Below are 18,664 nucleotides of genomic sequence, written 5' to 3' on the forward strand. Positions count from 1 at the left end.
AGGACTTGGGGGGAGCCGCGATTGGGGGGGCCGCGATTGGGGGGTGCAGATGCCTTGGAGTGATCGGGAATGGGGACCCCCGTGTGTTCCCCCCGTGTCACCCCGCTCTGGGGGGCCCTTGGGAGGCAGCTGAAGCCCACCAGGGCAGCCAGCGAAGCGCAAAAGGCGGCGGGACCCCCCTGAGAGGAAGGAGCGGGAGAAGGGCGGAGAGAAGAGGAGAAGCAGGCGGGATTAGGAAGGAGGAGGAGCGGGAGGAGGCGGGATGGAGGCGGAGGCGGGGGAGGAGGAGCGGGAGGAAGAGGAGCGAGCGAGGAAGAGGAGGAGCAGGAAGAGGAAAAGCAGCGGGGGCAGCGCGGGGTCGGCGGGCGCTGTGTCCGCCGCGGCGCCGGGAGCATCCCGCAGGTGAGCGGGGAGGGGGAGCTGGCCCCAAATGCCTCGGGGGTTGCCCCAAGCCTTGGGGTCGCCGTCCTTTTCAGCCTCGGGCAGGAAGGGGCGGGTGAGCAGCAGCTCCTCGGGGTAGGGCAGGTCCGGGGCGGCTCTGGGGCTGCGGCCCCGCTCTCGGGGGGCTTCTGGCTCAGCAGCAGCGTCGTGAGGGCGCGGCCGGAGCCCTCGGAGGTGAGCTGGGCGGGCCCCCGGGTCGGGGGGTTGAGGGGAGGGGGCTCGGGGGAGGCTTGGGAGGTGATGGGGGGGTTTCTGTGGGGATTGGGGGGTTTTGGGAGGGGTGTTTAGGTGTAACTGGGTTCCTTTTGGTGGTGACTTAAAGGGGGTGCGGGGGTTTGTGGCGATTTTAGGGGTTGGAGGAGGGGTTCTGGCGGTTTTTTGGGGGGGTGTTTTTTTTGTTGTCTCCCAATGTGGCAGCGCCCATAGATTGGAATTGGTCCCTTTGTGGCAGGTCTTTTTTTGGGGTCACTATTTGTCAGCCCTGTTAGACTTGTTAGGGTCCAATTTTGGCATCGTGTTTGGGGTTATTATTTGGCATCCTCCTTGCCTTTAATAGCTCTCTTTGTGGCATCCCCCTCTGGAATCACAATTTGGCAGCCCCCATTGACTAATTTAGATCCCTTTCTGGCAGCCCCCCCAGACTCATTATTTGGCACCCCACTGATTGTAACGGGTCCTTTTTTGGGTTTGGGGTACCTGAAGGAGCAGCCCCAGTGTGCTGGGGTGTTTGGGGGGCTTTGGGGGGGTTTGGGGTACGTGCAGGACCAGCCCCAGCGCGTTGTGGTGTCTCGGGGTGCAGACCACCTTTTTCCCCTCACGTTTCCCGCCCTTTTTCCCCTCACGTTTCCCGCCCTTTTTCCCCTCACGTTTCCCGCCCTTTTCCCCTCACGTTTCTCGCCCTTTCCCCCTCACGTTTCCTGCAGTTTTTTTCCCCTCACGTTTCCCGCCCTTTTTCCCCTCACGTTTCCTGCAGTTTTTTTCCCCTCACGTTTCCCGCCCTTTTTCCCCTCACGTTTCCCGCCTTTTTTCCCCTCACGTTTCCCGCCCTTTTTCCCCTCACGTTTCCCGCCCTTTTTCCCCTCACGTTTCCCTCCCTTTTTCCCCTCACGTTTCCCGCCCTTTTATTCCCCTCACGTTCCCGCCTTTTCTCCACCTCACGTTTCCCACCCTTTTTTCCCTCAGAAGCTCACCCCAAATCCCTCGGGGGGTCCCCAAGCAGCATTTTCCTTTGGGGGGTGTTTGGAGCTCGCAGCTTCCAGAATGGAGCCCCAAATCTCTTTGTGGGTCCCTGGCAGGGTTTCATTTTGGCACGGGGGCGATGTTTGGATCCTTCGGGACCCCAAAGCTGAGCCGCAAATGGCCCTTTGGGGGATATTTTGGGGGCTCGGTGCCGGTGCCGGGGTGGGAGGGGGACATCGGTCTTGGGGTGCCCCGGGAGAGCGGTGGAGGGGAACGCCGGGAGCCCCGGGATGGGGTGAGGGGAGAGGGGTGATCCCGGAGCTGGGGGAGCCCCGGCAGCCCGGAGAGGGGGAGAGCCTGGATAAGGGGGGACCCCTGGGATTGCTGGAAGCCCGGAGCAGAGAAGCAGGGGAGAAGGGAGCCCTGGGAGCCCCAAAACCCCCCGGATCATCCCAGAGTGGGACCCCAGAGCTGGGGGAACCCCAGGAGCCACGGGACCCCGATGAGGGCAGGGAAAGGAGAGTCCCAGAAACCCAAAGTGGAGAGATCAGAGAGGGGCAACTGGTGGGAGGGTTTTTTGGGCTGAATCGTGGTGGTTTGGGGTTTTTCATGGACATAAAAGCCCCGGAGACTCCCGGAGATGGACCTGGGCAGGAGGAACCCGCAGCCCAAGGCACTCAGCCCTTGTTTTTCCCCCCAAACCAGGATTTGTCATTCCCGAGGCGTGGCCGGATGGAGGAGGAGGAAAAGGCCCGGAGTTCCCCCACGAGGAGGGGCTGCAAACGCAGCCCAGAGAGATCCAAGGAGGAAAGAGCCGCCCTGGGCCAGGAAGGCGTCCGGAGATCCAGGCAGAGCTCAGAGGTGGGGGAGAAGGCTCAGGGCGGGGAGCAGCCCCACAAGTGCTTGGAGTGTGGGAAGAGCTTCAGGTGGATCTGCAAGCTGAGGAAACACCAGAGGATCCACACCGAAGACTGGCCCCACAAGTGCTTGGAGTGTGGGAAGAGGTTCGGAAAGAACTCCGAGCTGAGCCAGCACCAGAGGATCCACACTGGGGAAAAGCCCTACAAGTGTGGGGAGTGTGGGAAGGGCTTCAGCTCCAGCTCCCAGCTGGTCAGCCACCAGAGGATCCACACTGGGGAAAAGCCCTACGAGTGTGGGGAGTGTGGGAAGAGCTTCACCTACAGCTTCAGCCTGACTGAACACCAGAGGATCCACACCGGAGAGAGGCCCTACGAGTGTGGGGAGTGTGGGATGTCCTTCATCCGGAGCACCCGCCTGAGGATACACCAGAGGATCCACACCGGGGAACGGCCCTACAAGTGTGGGGAGTGTGGGATGTCCTTCAGGCTGAGCGCCCGCCTGAGGATACACCAGAGGATCCACACTGGGGAAAAACCCTACGAGTGTGGGGAGTGTGGGATGTCCTTCATCCGGAGCGCCCGCCTGAGGGTACACCAGAGGATCCACACTGGGGAAAAACCCTACGAGTGTGGGGAGTGTGGGATGTCCTTCATCCGGAGCACCAGCCTGAGGGTACACCAGAGGATCCACACTGGGGAACGGCCCTACAAGTGTGGGGAGTGTGGGATGTCCTTCAGGCAGAGCGCCCGCCTGAGGGTACACCAGAGGATCCACACTGGGGAAAAACCCTACGAGTGTGGGGAGTGTGGGAAGAGCTTCAGGACCAGCTTCACTCTGATGCAGCACCAGAGCATCCACACTGGGGAAAAGCCCTACAAGTGCTTGGAATGTGGGATGGGCTTCAGAAACAGCTCCAAGCTGCTGGGACACCAGAGCACTCACACTGGGGAATGGCCCCACAACTGCTTGGAATGTGGGAAAGGCTTCAGCTACAAATGCCAGCTGATTAAACACCGGAGCATCCACACCAGGTAACGGCGCTACAAGTGTGGGGAGTGCGGGAAGGGCTTCAGCCGGAGCTGCCAGCTGATGGAACACCAGGTGACCCACAGCGGGGAACGGCCCTTCGAGTGTGGGGCGTGTGGGAAGAGGTTCCAGAGCAGCTCCCTCCTCCTCAGACATGAGCGCATTGCCACGGATGAGAGGCCCTTCCGCTGCCCCGACTGCAGGAAGGGCTTCAAGCACAGCTCCACCCTCAGCAGGCACCGGCGCCTCCACAGCAGGGAGAGGCCCCAGGAGAGCCCCGAGTGCGGGAAGAGCTTCTCAGAGATCTCTCCTTTGGCCCGACACCAGCAGAGCCATCGGTAAGGGCAGCCCCGCGAGTGCCCCGAGTGCGGGAAGAGCTTCGTGCGCTGCTCCAGCTCCATCCCCCGTGGGAGGGTCGGCGCTGGATGATCCCCAGTGCCCCCCGTGGGGCAGAGCCCTGGTGACCCCCGTTCCGGGTGATCCGCGCTGGGTGGGGGGAAGGTGTTGGAGAGATTTCTTTGCCTTCTCCTTGTGCTGCTGGGATTTGGTTGGGAATAAATTCCCTCCGTGTGCCCAGGCTGGCTCTGGTGTGCCCGTGCCCGTTGAAAGGGTTCAAATCATTGTAGCTGTGCAGGTATAAGATACCGGGTAAAAGTTAGCAAGTATTGGCCACAAGCTTAAGGCACAGGATGTAACTTGGCAAGAAACGGGGAACAACCGTCGCAGAAATGATGACCAAAGCTTGCTGAGAGCAGTCGAGAAACTGCTGAAACTGCAGCCCAGGAGAGACTGCGCGTGCCTGGGGGAGAGAGGGGCAAAGAGAAAGTGCAAAGGGGGGAAGGCTGTGGCAGCTGGGGGGGGATGGGGGTGGGGAGGAATTTTTATGACCTGTTGTGGTTATGATCTGTTCCCAATAAAGCTTCCCAGTTCGGGCCGGTGCCGTTCATTGTTGGGCAGTGGGGAAGGACTTGGGGGGAGCCACGATTGGGGGGGCCGCGATTGGAGGGTGCAGATGCCTCGGAGTGATCGGGAATGGGGACCCCCGTGTGTTCCCCCCGTGTCACCCCGCTCTGGGGGGCCCTTGGGAGGCAGCTGAAGCCCACCAGGGCAGCCAGCGAAGCGCAAAAGGCGGCGGGACCCCCCTGAGAGGAAGGAGCGGGAGAAGGGCGGAGAGAAGAGGAGAAGCAGGCGGGATTAGGAAGGAGGAGGAGCGGGAGAAGGGCGGAGAGAAGAGGAGAAGCAGGCGGGATTAGGAAGGAGGAGGAGCGGGAGGAGGCGGGATGGAGGCGGAGGCGGGGGAGGAGGAGCGGGAGGAAGAGGAGCGAGCGAGGAAGAGGAGGAGCAGGAAGAGGAAAAGCAGCGGGGGCAGCGCGGGGTCGGCGGGCGCTGTGTCCGCCGCGGCGCCGGGAGCATCCCGCAGGTGAGCGGGGAGGGGGAGCTGGCCCCAAATGCCTCGGGGGTTGCCCCAAGCCTTGGGGTCGCCGTCCTTTTCAGCCTCGGGCAGGAAGGGGCGGGTGAGCAGCAGCTCCTCGGGGTAGGGCAGGTCCGGGGCGGCTCTGGGGGTGCGGCCCCGCTCTCGGGGGGCTTCTGGCTCAGCAGCAGCGTCGTGAGGGCGCGGCCGGAGCCCTCGGAGGTGAGCTGGGCGGGCCCCCGGGTCGGGGGGTTGAGGGGAGGGGGCTCGGGGGAGGCTTGGGAGGTGATGGGGGGGTTTCTGTGGGGATTGAGGGGTTTTGGGAGGGGTGTTTAGGTGTAACTGGGTTCCTTTTGGTGGTGACTTAAAGGGGGTGTGGGGGTTTGTGGCGATTTTAGGGGTTGGAGGAGGGGTTCTGGGGGTTTGGGGGGGGCGATGTTTTTTTGTTGTCTCCCAATGTGGCAGCGCCCATAGATTGGAATTGGTCCCTTTGTGGCTGGTCTTTTTTTGGGTGGGTCACTATTTGTCAGCCCTCTTTGATTTAACATGCAGCCTGGATGGGCAATCAGGTTTTGGAGGAACTTGGGAATTAAAAAATGATGGATCATCTTTGGAAGGAGGGTCAGGTCTCTCAGGAGGTATTTAAGAGGGCTGCTAGAGCATGTAGGAAAAGAATTTGGGAGGCCAAAGCTCAGCTTGAACTTAAGATGGCGACTTCTGTAAAGGATAATAAGAAATGTTTTGAGAAATATATTAATGCTAAAAGGAATGGTAAGAGCAAGCTTTGTTCTTTATTGGATGAGGGAGGGAACTTTGTATCTGCAGATGAAGAGAAGGCAGAAGTGCTTAATGCCCTCTTTGCCTCGTGTTATCCAGGAGGAGGCAGGCAGAGAACTGCTGGGATGCTTGGATCTCCATAAATCTATGGGACCGGATGAGATCCATGCCAGGGTGATGAGGGAGCTGGCAGATGAGCTTGCAAAGCCACTCTGCATCACTTCCCACCAGTCCTGGCTCACTGGGGAGGTTCCAGCTGACTGGAAGCTGGCCAGTGTGGTGCCCATGTACAGAAAGGGTGGGAAGGAGGAACCTGGTAACTATAGGCCGGTCAGCCTGGCCTCAGTAGCCGGTAAGGTCATGGATCAGCTTGTACTGAGTGTCATCACACAGAATTTCCAGGACGGCCAGGGTGTCAGAGCCAGCCCGCGTGGGTTTAGGAGGGGTAGGTCGTGTTTGACCAACCTGATCTCCTTTTATGACCAGGTGAGCTGCCTGGTAGACGCAGGAAGGGCTGTGGATGTTGTCTATTTGGGCTTCAGCCAGGCCTTTGGCACTGTCTCCCACAGCATACTCCTGGAAAAGCCGACAGCACGTGGCTTGGCCAGGAGCACTCTGCTGGGTCAAGAACCGGCTGGATGGGCGGGCCCAGAGAGTGCTGGTGAACGGAGCTGCATCCAGCTGGTGACCAGTGACCAGTGGTGTCCCTCAGGGGTCTGTGCTGGGGCCAGTTCTGTTCAGTATTTTTATTGACGACACGGATGAGGGAATGGAGTCCTTCATTAGTAAGTTTGCAGAGGACACTAAGCTGGGAGCACGTGTCAATCTGTTGGGAGGAAGGAGGGCTCTGCAGAGAGACTTGGAACGGTTGGCTAGATGGGCAGAGTCCAACAAGACGAAGTTGAATAAGCCCAAGTGCCGGGTACTGCATTTTGGCCACAAGAATCCCCTGCAGCGTTACAGGCTGGGGACGGTGTGGCTGGACAGTGCCCAGGCGGAAAGGGACCTGGGGGTGCTGGTCGATAGCCGGCTGAACATGAGCCAGCAGTGTGCCTTGGTGGCCAAGAAGGCCAATGGCATCCTGGCCTGTATCAGGAGCAGTGTGGCCAGCAGAAGCAGGGAGGGCATTCTTCCCCTGTACTGGGCGCTGGTGAGGCCGCACATCGAGTGCTGTGTCCAGTTCTGGGCCCCTCAGTTGAGGAAGGACATTGAGGTGCTTGGAGGCGTTCAGAGAGCGGCAACGAGGCTGGTGAAGGGCTTGGAACACAAGCCCTGTGAGGAACGCCTGAGGGAGCTGGGGCTGTTTAGCCTGGAGAAAAGGAGAGTCAGAGGTGACCTTATCGCTCTCTCCAACTCCCTGAAAGGAGGCTGTAGTCAGGTGGGGCTTGAGCTTTTTCACCAGGCAGCAGCTGACAGAACGAGAGGGCACAGTCTCAAGCTGCGTCTAGGGAAATATAGGTTGGATATTAGGAAAAGGTTTTTTACAGAAAGGGTGATAAAAGTGCTGGAATGGACTGCCTGGGGAGGTGGTGGAATCAGCATCCCTGGATGTGTTTAAAAAAAGGCTGGATATGGCACTTGGTGCCATGATCTAGTTGAGGTGCTAGGGCACGGGTTGGACTCGATGATCTTGAAGGTTTCTTCCAACGCAGACATTCTGTGAATTCTGTGAATTCTGTGAATTCTGTGAATTCTGTGATTTGATTGGGTCCTTTTCTGGCATCCCGACTGGGGTCACTCGGTGGCAGCCCCCGTTGACTGGAAGAGATCCCTTTTTGCCAGCCCTCGGGCATTCACTATTTGGCAGCTCTACTGACTTGAATAGATCCCTTTCTGGCAGCCCCCCCGCCTCATTATTTGGCACCCCACTGATTGTAACGGGTCCTTTTTTGGGTTTGGGGTACCTGAAGGAGCAGCCCCAGTGTGCTGGGGTGTTTGGGGGGCTTTGGGAGGGGTTGGGGTACGTGCAGGACCAGCCCCAGCGCGTTGTGGTGTCTCGGGGTGCAGACCACCTTTTTCCCCTCACGTTTCCCGCCCTTTTTCCCCTCACGTTTCCCTCCCTTTTTCCCCTCACGTTTCCCTCCCTTTTTCCCCTCACGTTTCCCGCCCTTTTTCCCCTCACGTTTCCTGCCCTTTTTCCCCTCACGTTTCCCTCTCTTTTTCCCCTCACGTTTCCCTCCCTTTTTCCCCTCACGTTCCCGCCTTTTCTCCCCCTCACGTTTCCCACCCTTTTTTCCCTCAGAAGCTCACCCCAAATCCCTCGGGGGGTCCCCAAGCAGCGTTTTCCTTTGGGGGGTGTTTGGAGCTCGCAGCTTCCAGAATGGAGCCCCAAATCTCTTTGTGGGTCCCTGGCAGGGTTTCATTTTGGCACGGGGGCGATGTTTGGATCCTTCGGGACCCCAAAGCTGAGCCGCAAATGGCCCTTTGGGGGATATTTTGGGGGCTCGGTGCCGGTGCCGGGGTGGGAGGGGGACATCGGTCTTGGGGTGCCCCGGGAGAGCGGTGGAGGGGAACGCCGGGAGCCCCGGGATGGGGTGAGGGGAGAGGGGTGATCCCGGAGCTGGGGGAGCCCCGGCAGCCCGGAGAGGGGGAGAGCCTGGATAAGGGGGGACCCCTGGGATTGCTGGAAGCCCGGAGCAGAGAAGCAGGGGAGAAGGGAGCCCTGGGAGCCCCAAAACCCCCCGGATCATCCCAGAGTGGGACCCCAGAGCTGGGGGAACCCCAGGAGCCACGGGACCCCGATGAGGGCAGGGAAAGGAGAGTCCCAGAAACCCAAAGTGGAGAGATCAGAGAGGGGCAACTGGTGGGAGGGTTTTTTGGGCTGAATCGTGGTGGTTTGGGGTTTTTCATGGACATAAAAGCCCCGGAGACTCCCGGAGATGGACCTGGGCAGGAGGAACCCGCAGCCCAAGGCACTCAGCCCTTGTTTTTCCCCCCAAACCAGGATTTGTCATTCCCGAGGCGTGGCCGGATGGAGGAGGAGGAAAAGGCCCGGAGTTCCCCCACGAGGAGGGGCTGCAAACGCAGCCCAGAGAGATCCAAGGAGGAAAGAGCCGCCCTGGGCCAGGAAGGCGTCCGGAGATCCAGGCAGAGCTCAGAGGTGGGGGAGAAGGCTCAGGGCGGGGAGCAGCCCCACAAGTGCTTGGAGTGTGGGAAGAGCTTCAGGTGGATCTGCAAGCTGAGGAAACACCAGAGGATCCACACCGAAGACTGGCCCCACAAGTGCTTGGAGTGTGGGAAGAGGTTCGGAAAGAACTCCGAGCTGAGCCAGCACCAGAGGATCCACACTGGGGAAAAGCCCTACAAGTGTGGGGAGTGTGGGAAGGGCTTCAGCTCCAGCTCCCAGCTGGTCAGCCACCAGAGGATCCACACTGGGGAAAAGCCCTACGAGTGTGGGGAGTGTGGGAAGAGCTTCACCTACAGCTTCAGCCTGACTGAACACCAGAGGATCCACACCGGAGAGAGGCCCTACGAGTGTGGGGAGTGTGGGATGTCCTTCATCCGGAGCACCCGCCTGAGGATACACCAGAGGATCCACACCGGGGAACGGCCCTACAAGTGTGGGGAGTGTGGGATGTCCTTCAGGCTGAGCGCCCGCCTGAGGATACACCAGAGGATCCACACTGGGGAAAAACCCTACGAGTGTGGGGAGTGTGGGATGTCCTTCATCCGGAGCGCCCGCCTGAGGGTACACCAGAGGATCCACACTGGGGAAAAACCCTACGAGTGTGGGGAGTGTGGGATGTCCTTCATCCGGAGCACCAGCCTGAGGGTACACCAGAGGATCCACACTGGGGAACGGCCCTACAAGTGTGGGGAGTGTGGGATGTCCTTCAGGCAGAGCGCCCGCCTGAGGGTACACCAGAGGATCCACACTGGGGAAAAACCCTACGAGTGTGGGGAGTGTGGGAAGAGCTTCAGGACCAGCTTCACTCTGATGCAGCACCAGAGCATCCACACTGGGGAAAAGCCCTACAAGTGCTTGGAATGTGGGATGGGCTTCAGAAACAGCTCCAAGCTGCTGGGACACCAGAGCACTCACACTGGGGAATGGCCCCACAACTGCTTGGAATGTGGGAAAGGCTTCAGCTACAAATGCCAGCTGATTAAACACCGGAGCATCCACACCAGGTAACGGCGCTACAAGTGTGGGGAGTGCGGGAAGGGCTTCAGCCGGAGCTGCCAGCTGATGGAACACCAGGTGACCCACAGCGGGGAACGGCCCTTCGAGTGTGGGGCGTGTGGGAAGAGGTTCCAGAGCAGCTCCCTCCTCCTCAGACATGAGCGCATTGCCACGGATGAGAGGCCCTTCCGCTGCCCCGACTGCAGGAAGGGCTTCAAGCACAGCTCCACCCTCAGCAGGCACCGGCGCCTCCACAGCAGGGAGAGGCCCCAGGAGAGCCCCGAGTGCGGGAAGAGCTTCTCAGAGATCTCTCCTTTGGCCCGACACCAGCAGAGCCATCGGTAAGGGCAGCCCCGCGAGTGCCCCGAGTGCGGGAAGAGCTTCGTGCGCTGCTCCAGCTCCATCCCCCGTGGGAGGGTCGGCGCTGGATGATCCCCAGTGCCCCCCGTGGGGCAGAGCCCTGGTGACCCCCGTTCCGGGTGATCCGCGCTGGGTGGGGGGAAGGTGTTGGAGAGATTTCTTTGCCTTCTCCTTGTGCTGCTGGGATTTGGTTGGGAATAAATTCCCTCCGTGTGCCCAGGCTGGCTCTGGTGTGCCCGTGCCCGTTGAAAGGGTTCAAATCATTGTAGCTGTGCAGGTATAAGATACCGGGTAAAAGTTAGCAAGTATTGGCCACAAGCTTAAGGCACAGGATGTAACTTGGCAAGAAACGGGGAACAACCGTCGCAGAAATGATGACCAAAGCTTGCTGAGAGCAGTCGAGAAACTGCTGAAACTGCAGCCCAGGAGAGACTGCGCGTGCCTGGGGGAGAGAGGGGCAAAGAGAAAGTGCAAAGGGGGGAAGGCTGTGGCAGCTGGGGGGGGATGGGGGTGGGGAGGAATTTTTATGACCTGTTGTGGTTATGATCTGTTCCCAATAAAGCTTCCCAGTTCGGCCCGGTGCCGTTCATTGTTGGGCAGTGGGGAAGGACTTGGGGGGAGCCACGATTGGGGGGGCCGCGATTGGAGGGTGCAGATGCCTCGGAGTGATCGGGAATGGGGACCCCCGTGTGTTCCCCCCGTGTCACCCCGCTCTGGGGGGCCCTTGGGAGGCAGCTGAAGCCCACCAGGGCAGCCAGCGAAGCGCAAAAGGCGGCGGGACCCCCCTGAGAGGAAGGAGCGGGAGAAGGGCGGAGAGAAGAGGAGAAGCAGGCGGGATTAGGAAGGAGGAGGAGCGGGAGAAGGGCGGAGAGAAGAGGAGAAGCAGGCGGGATTAGGAAGGAGGAGGAGCGGGAGGAGGCGGGATGGAGGCGGAGGCGGGGGAGGAGGAGCGGGAGGAAGAGGAGCGAGCGAGGAAGAGGAGGAGCAGGAAGAGGAAAAGCAGCGGGGGCAGCGCGGGGTCGGCGGGCGCTGTGTCCGCCGCGGCGCCGGGAGCATCCCGCAGGTGAGCGGGGAGGGGGAGCTGGCCCCAAATGCCTCGGGGGTTGCCCCAAGCCTTGGGGTCGCCGTCCTTTTCAGCCTCGGGCAGGAAGGGGCGGGTGAGCAGCAGCTCCTCGGGGTAGGGCAGGTCCGGGGCGGCTCTGGGGCTGCGGCCCCGCTCTCGGGGGGCTTCTGGCTCAGCAGCAGCGTCGTGAGGGCGCGGCCGGAGCCCTCGGAGGTGAGCTGGGCGGGCCCCCGGGTCGGGGGGTTGAGGGGAGGGGGCTCGGGGGAGGCTTGGGAGGTGATGGGGGGGTTTCTGTGGGGATTGAGGGGTTTTGGGAGGGGTGTTTAGGTGTAACTGGGTTCCTTTTGGTGGTGACTTAAAGGGGGTGTGGGGGTTTGTGGCGATTTTAGGGGTTGGAGGAGGGGTTCTGGGGGTTTGGGGGGGGCGATGTTTTTTTGTTGTCTCCCAATGTGGCAGCGCCCATAGATTGGAATTGGTCCCTTTGTGGCTGGTCTTTTTTTGGGTGGGTCACTATTTGTCAGCCCTCTTTGATTTAACATGCAGCCTGGATGGGCAATCAGGTTTTGGAGGAACTTGGGAATTAAAAAATGATGGATCATCTTTGGAAGGAGGGTCAGGTCTCTCAGGAGGTATTTAAGAGGGCTGCTAGAGCATGTAGGAAAAGAATTTGGGAGGCCAAAGCTCAGCTTGAACTTAAGATGGCGACTTCTGTAAAGGATAATAAGAAATGTTTTGAGAAATATATTAATGCTAAAAGGAATGGTAAGAGCAAGCTTTGTTCTTTATTGGATGAGGGAGGGAACTTCGTATCTGCAGATGAAGAGAAGGCAGAAGTGCTTAATGCCCTCTTTGCCTCGTGTTATCCAGGAGGAGGCAGGCAGAGAACTGCTGGGATGCTTGGATCTCCATAAATCTATGGGACCGGATGAGATCCATGCCAGGGTGATGAGGGAGCTGGCAGATGAGCTTGCAAAGCCACTCTGCATCATTTCCCACCAGTCCTGGCTCACTGGGGAGGTTCCAGCTGACTGGAAGCTGGCCAGTGTGGTGCCCATGTACAGAAAGGGTGGGAAGGAGGAACCTGGTACCTATAGGCCGGTCAGCCTGGCCTCAGTAGCCGGTAAGGTCATGGATCAGCTTGTACTGAGTGTCATCACACAGAATTTCCAGGACGGCCAGGGTGTCAGAGCCGGCCCGCGTGGGTTTAGGAGGGGTAGGTCGTGTTTGACCAACCTGATCTCCTTTTATGACCAGGTGAGCTGCCTGGTAGACGCAGGAAGGGCTGTGGATGTTGTCTATTTGGGCTTCAGCCAGGCCTTTGGCACTGTCTCCCACAGCATACTCCTGGAAAAGCCGACAGCACGTGGCTTGGCCAGGAGCACTCTGCTGGGTCAAGAACCGGCTGGATGGGCGGGCCCAGAGAGTGCTGGTGAACGGAGCTGCATCCAGCTGGTGACCAGTGACCAGTGGTGTCCCTCAGGGGTCTGTGCTGGGGCCAGTTCTGTTCAGTATTTTTATTGACGACACGGATGAGGGAATGGAGTCCTTCATTAGTAAGTTTGCAGAGGACACTAAGCTGGGAGCACGTGTCAATCTGTTGGGAGGAAGGAGGGCTCTGCAGAGAGACTTGGAACGGTTGGCTAAATGGGCAGAGTCCAACAAGACGAAGTTGAATAAGCCCAAGTGCCGGGTACTGCATTTTGGCCACAAGAATCCCCTGCAGCGTTACAGGCTGGGGACGGTGTGGCTGGACAGCGCCCAGGCGGAAAGGGACCTGGGGGTGCTGGTCGATAGCCGGCTGAACATGAGCCAGCAGTGTGCCTTGGTGGCCAAGAAGGCCAATGGCATCCTGGCCTGTATCAGGAGCAGTGTGGCCAGCAGAAGCAGGGAGGGCATTCTTCCCCTGTACTGGGCGCTGGTGAGGCCGCACATCGAGTGCTGTGTCCAGTTCTGGGCCCCTCAGTTGAGGAAGGACATTGAGGTGCTTGGAGGCGTTCAGAGAGCGGCAACGAGGCTGGTGAAGGGCTTGGAACACAAGCCCTGTGAGGAACGCCTGAGGGAGCTGGGGCTGTTTAGCCTGGAGAAAAGGAGAGTCAGAGGTGACCTTATCGCTCTCTCCAACTCCCTGAAAGGAGGCTGTAGTCAGGTGGGGCTTGAGCTTTTTCACCAGGCAGCAGCTGACAGAACGAGAGGGCACAGTCTCAAGCTGCGTCTAGGGAAATATAGGTTGGATATTAGGAAAAGGTTTTTTACAGAAAGGGTGATAAAAGTGCTGGAATGGACTGCCTGGGGAGGTGGTGGAATCAGCATCCCTGGATGTGTTTAAAAAAAGGCTGGATATGGCACTTGGTGCCATGATCTAGTTGAGGTGCTAGGGCACGGGTTGGACTCGATGATCTTGAAGGTTTCTTCCAACGCAGACATTCTGTGAATTCTGTGAATTCTGTGAATTCTGTGAATTCTGTGAATTCTGTGAATTCTGTGATTTGATTGGGTCCTTTTCTGGCATCCCGACTGGGGTCACTCGGTGGCAGCCCCCGTTGACTGGAAGAGATCCCTTTTTGCCAGCCCTCGGGCATTCACTATTTGGCAGCTCTACTGATTTGAATAGATCCCTTTCTGGCAGCCCCCCCAGACTCATTATTTGGCACCCCACTGATTGTAACGGGTCCTGTTTTGGGTTTGGGGTACCTGAAGGAGCAGCCCCAGTGTGCTGGGGTGTTTGGGGGGCTTTGGGAGGGGTTGGGCTACGTGCAGGACCAGCCCCAGCGCGTTGTGGTGTCTCGGGGTGCAGACCACCTTTTTCCCCTCACGTTTCCCGCCCTTTTTCCCCTCACGTTTCCCGCCCTTTTATTCCCCTCACGTTTCCCGCCCTTTTCCCCCTCACGTTTCCCGCCCTTTTTCCCCTCACGTTTCCCGCCCTTTTATTCCCCTCACGTTTCCCGCCCTTTTCCCCCTCACGTTTCCCTCCCTTTTTCCCCTCACGTTTCCCGCCCTTTTTCCCCTCACGTTTCCCGCCCTTTTATTCCCCTCACGTTCCCGCCTTTTCTCCCCCTCACGTTTCCCACCCTTTTTCCCCTCAGAAGCTCACCCCAAATCCCTCGGGGGCTCCCCAAGCAGCGTTTTCCTTTGGGGGTGTTTGGAGCTCGCAGCTTCCAGAATGGAGCCCCAAATCTCTTTGTGGATCCCTGGCAGGGTTTCATTTTGGCACGGGGGCGATGTTTGGATCCTTCGGGACCCCAAAGCTGAGCCGCAAATGGCCCTTTGGGGGATATTTTGGGGGCTCGGTGCCGGTGCCGGGGTGGGAGGGGGACATCGGTCTTGGGGTGCCCCGGGAGAGCGGTGGAGGGGAACGCCGGGAGCCCCGGGATGGGGTGAGGGGAGAGGGGCGATCCCGGAGCTGGGGGAGCCCCGGCAGCCCGGAGAGGGGGAGAGCCTGGATAAGGGGGGAGCCCTGGGATTGCTGGAAGCCCGGAGCAGAGAAGCAGGGGAGAAGGGAGCCCTGGGAGCCCCAACACCCCCCGGATCATCCCTGAGTGGGACCCCAGAGCTGGGGGAACCCCAGTGTCTCGGTTTGAAAGACAGGTGTCTGCTAAGGAAGGCAGAGGCCTCCCTTGGAGTGGCAGATGTAACCCCTTTCCCTCTGAGTTATTATAATTTTGAAATCAAGGGTCTTTAGGCAAAGATGTGGGAAAATAGGAATAACAGTTCTTTACTATATATATATATATATATATATAACTAGTCAAACAAAACAACAACAACTATGGCAGTAACAGCAAACACAAACCCAGTCCCAGCCTTCTCGGCTGTCAGGCTATTTCCCCTCGGGTGCAGTTCCGCTCGCAGCCGGCAGGGATCGCTGGCGGCTCCCGGTGAGCAGGGCAGGTGCGATGGTTCCCCCGCGGCTGCAGGGGGCGCTCCGGAGCGAGCTCGGGGAGCACGCGGCTGCTCTGATGCCCTGGGATCCCGGGGAAGGATGGAACAAAGGAGCTTCACAAACCGGTGGGCAGCTGGTCCCAGAGTCTCGGAAACAGCAGGCTGGACTGGTAGGCTGGAGCGGCAGGCACAAACACAAATCCCGGGTGGCAGACGAGATGTATCCAAAAGGGGAACCCCCCGGGGCTCCAGGCAGGCAGGGCAAGCACGGCTACAGCGTAGCGAAGGCTCGAAGCAGCAGCGGGGCGGGCGGCCACAGCCCCAGCCTCCAGCAGGGCAGGGAAAGCAGCTTTGGGATCCCCGGTGTTGTTCCCAGCAGAAAGGAAAGACGCCGAAAACGGGAACCAGCAGCTCCTCTCTCCGCGGCTTCTCTCTCCAGACGCTGAGAGCGAACTGAACTGCCCGCCAGGTGAAAACAAAAGCCTGGACGGGCCCTTTTGTCTTTCTTAAGTATGGCTATCTCCTCTCAAGTATGGCCATTTATCTCCTAGCAACATGCTATGGGAAAAAATTCCTTTAACAGAAAAAAACTAGGACTAAACTAAAACCCCAACACCCAGGAGCCACGGGACCCCGATGAGGGCAGGGAAAGGAGAGTCCCAGAAACCCAAAGTGGAGAGATCAGAGAGGGGCAACATGTGGGAGGGTTTTTTGGGCTGAATCGTGGTGGTTTGGGGTTTTTCATGGACATAAAAGTCCCCGAGACTCCCGGAGATGGACCTGGGCAGGAGGAACCCGCAGCCCAAGGCACTCAGCCCTTGTTTTTCCCCCCAGACCAGGATTTGTCATTCCCGAGGCGTGGCCGGATGGAGGAGGAGGAAAAGGCCCGGAGTTCCCCCACGAGGAGGGGCTGCAAACTCAGCCCAGAGAGATCCAAGGAGGAAAGAGCCGCCCTGGGCCAGGAAGGCGTCCGGAGATCCAGGCAGAGCTCAGAGGTGGGGGAGAAGGCTCAGGGCGGGGAGCAGCCCCACAAGTGCTTGGAGTGTGGGAAGAGCTTCAGGTGGATCTGCAAGCTGAGGAAACACCAGAGGATCCACACGGAAGACTGGCCCCACAAGTGCTTGGAGTGTGGGAAGGGCTTCAGAAAAAACTCCGAGCTGAGCCAGCACCAGAGGATCCACACTGGGGAAAAGCCCTACAAGTGTGGGGAGTGTGGGAAGAGCTTCAGCTCCAGCTCCTCCCTGGTCAGCCACCAGAGCATCCACACTGGGGAAAAGCCCTACAAATGTGGGGAGTGTGGGAAGGGCTTCAGAGTCAGCTCCAGCCTGATTAAACACCAGAGGATCCACACTGGGGAATGGCCCTACAAGTGTGGGGAGTGTGGGATGTCCTTCATCCGGAGCACCCGCCTGAGGATACACCAGAGGATCCACACCGGGGAACGGCCCTACAAGTGTGGGGAGTGTGGGATGTCCTTCAGGCAGAGCGCCCGCCTGAGGATACACAAGAGGATCCACACTGGGGAAAAGCCCTACGAGTGTGGGGAGTGTGGGATGTCCTTCATCCGGAGCGCCCGCCTGAGGGTACACCAGAGGATCCACACCGGGGAACGGCCCTACAAGTGTGGGGAGTGTGGGATGTCCTTCAGGCAGAGCGCCCGCCTGAGGATACACCAGAGAATCCACACTGGGGAAAAACCCTACGAGTGTGGGGAGTGTGGGAAGAGCTTCAGGACCAGCTTCACTCTGATGCAGCACCAGAGCATCCACACTGGGGAAAAGCCCTACAAGTGCTTGGAATGTGGGATGGGCTTCAGAAACAGCTCCAAGCTGCTGGGACACCAGAGCACTCACACTGGGGAATGGCCCCACAACTGCTTGGAATGTGGGAAAGGCTTCAGCTACAAATGCTAGCTGATTAAACACCGGAGCATCCACACCAGGTAACGGCGCTACAAGTGTGGGGAGTGCGGGAAGGGCTTCAGCCGGAGCTGCCAGCCGATGGAACACCAGGTGACCCACAGCGGGGAACGGCCCTTCGAGTGTGGGGCGTGTGGGAAGAGGTTCCAGAGCAGCTCCCTCCTCCTCAGACATGAGCGCATTGCCACGGATGAGAGGCCCTTCCGCTGCCCCGACTGCAGGAAGGGCTTCAAGCACAGCTCCACCCTCAGCAGGCACCGGCGCCTCCACAGCAGGGAGAGGCCCCAGGAGAGCTCCGAGTGCGGGAAGAGCTTCTCAGAGATCTCTCCTTTGGCCCGACACCAGCAGAGCCATCGGTAAGGGCAGCCCCGCGAGTGCCCCGAGTGCGGGAAGAGCTTCGTGCGCTGCTCCAGCTCCATCCCCCGTGGGAGGGTCGGCGCTGGATGATCCCCAGTGCCCCCCGTGGGGCAGAGCCCTGGTGACCCCCGTTCCGGGTGATCCGCGCTGGGTGGCGGGAAGGTGTTGGAGAGATTTCTTTGCCTTCTCCTTGTGCTGCTGGGATTTGGTTGGGAATAAATTCCCTCCGTGGGCCCAGGCTGGCTCTGGTGTGCCCGTGCCCGTTGAAAGGGTTCAAATCATTGTAGCTGTGCAGGTATAAGCTACAGGGTAAAAGTTAGCAAGTATTGGCCACAAGCTTAAGGCACAGGATGTAACTTGGCAAGAAACGGGGAACAACCGTCGCAGAAATGATGACCAAAGCTTGGTGAGAGCAGTCGAGAAACTGCTGAAACTGCAGCCCAGGAGAGACTGCGCGTGCCTGGGGGAGAGAGGGGCAAAGAGAAAGTGCAAAGGGGGGAAGGCTGTGGCAGCTGGGGGGGGATGGGGGTGGGGAGGAATTTTTATGACCTGTTGTGGTTATGATCTGTTCCCAATAAAGCTTCCCAGTTCGGGCCGGTGCCGTTCATTGTTGGGCAGTGGGGACGGACTTGGGGGGAGCCGCGATTGGGGGGGCCGCGATTGGGGGGTGCAGATGCCTGGGAGTGATCGGGAATGGGGACCCCCGTGTGTTCCCCCCGTGTCACCCCGCTCTGGGGGGCCCTTGGGAGGCAGCTGAAGCCCACCAGGGCAGCCAGCGAAGCGCAAAAGGCGGCGGGACCCCCCTGAGAGGAAGGAGCGGGAGAAGGGCGGAGAGAAGAGGAGAAGCAGGCGGGATTAGGAAGGAGGAGGAGCGGGAGGAGGCGGGATGGAGGCGGAGGCGGGGGAGGAGGAGCGGGAGGAAGAGGAGCGAGCGAGGAAGAGGAGGAGCAGGAAGAGGAAAAGCAGCGGGGGCAGCGCGGGGTCGGCGGGCGCTGTGTCCGCCGCGGCGCCGGGAGCATCCCGCAGGTGAGCGGGGAGGGGGAGCTGGCCCCAAATGCCTCGGGGGTTGCCCCAAGCCTTGGGGTCGCCGTCCTTTTCAGCCTCGGGCAGGAAGGGGCGGGTGAGCAGCAGCTCCTCGGGGTAGGGCAGGTCCGGGGCGGCTCTGGGGGTGCGGCCCCGCTCTCGGGGGGCTTCTGGCTCAGCAGCAGCGTCGTGAGGGCGCGGCCGGAGCCCTCGGAGGTGAGCTGGGCGGGCCCCCGGGTCGGGGG

At 59.8% G+C, this 18,664-nt stretch overlaps 1 pseudogene; it reads left to right on the forward strand.

Annotated features, from left to right (window-relative positions):
* Window positions 1–311: 311 nt before the first annotated feature.
* Window positions 312–17,882, forward strand: LOC138101013 (zinc finger protein 721-like; annotated as a pseudogene).
* The last annotated feature ends 782 nt before the right edge of the window (window positions 17,883–18,664 follow it).

The sequence above is a fragment of the Aphelocoma coerulescens genome, unplaced genomic scaffold, assembly GCF_041296385.1.
Source record: "Aphelocoma coerulescens isolate FSJ_1873_10779 unplaced genomic scaffold, UR_Acoe_1.0 HiC_scaffold_182, whole genome shotgun sequence".
Classification (NCBI taxonomy): Eukaryota; Metazoa; Chordata; class Aves; order Passeriformes; family Corvidae; genus Aphelocoma; species Aphelocoma coerulescens.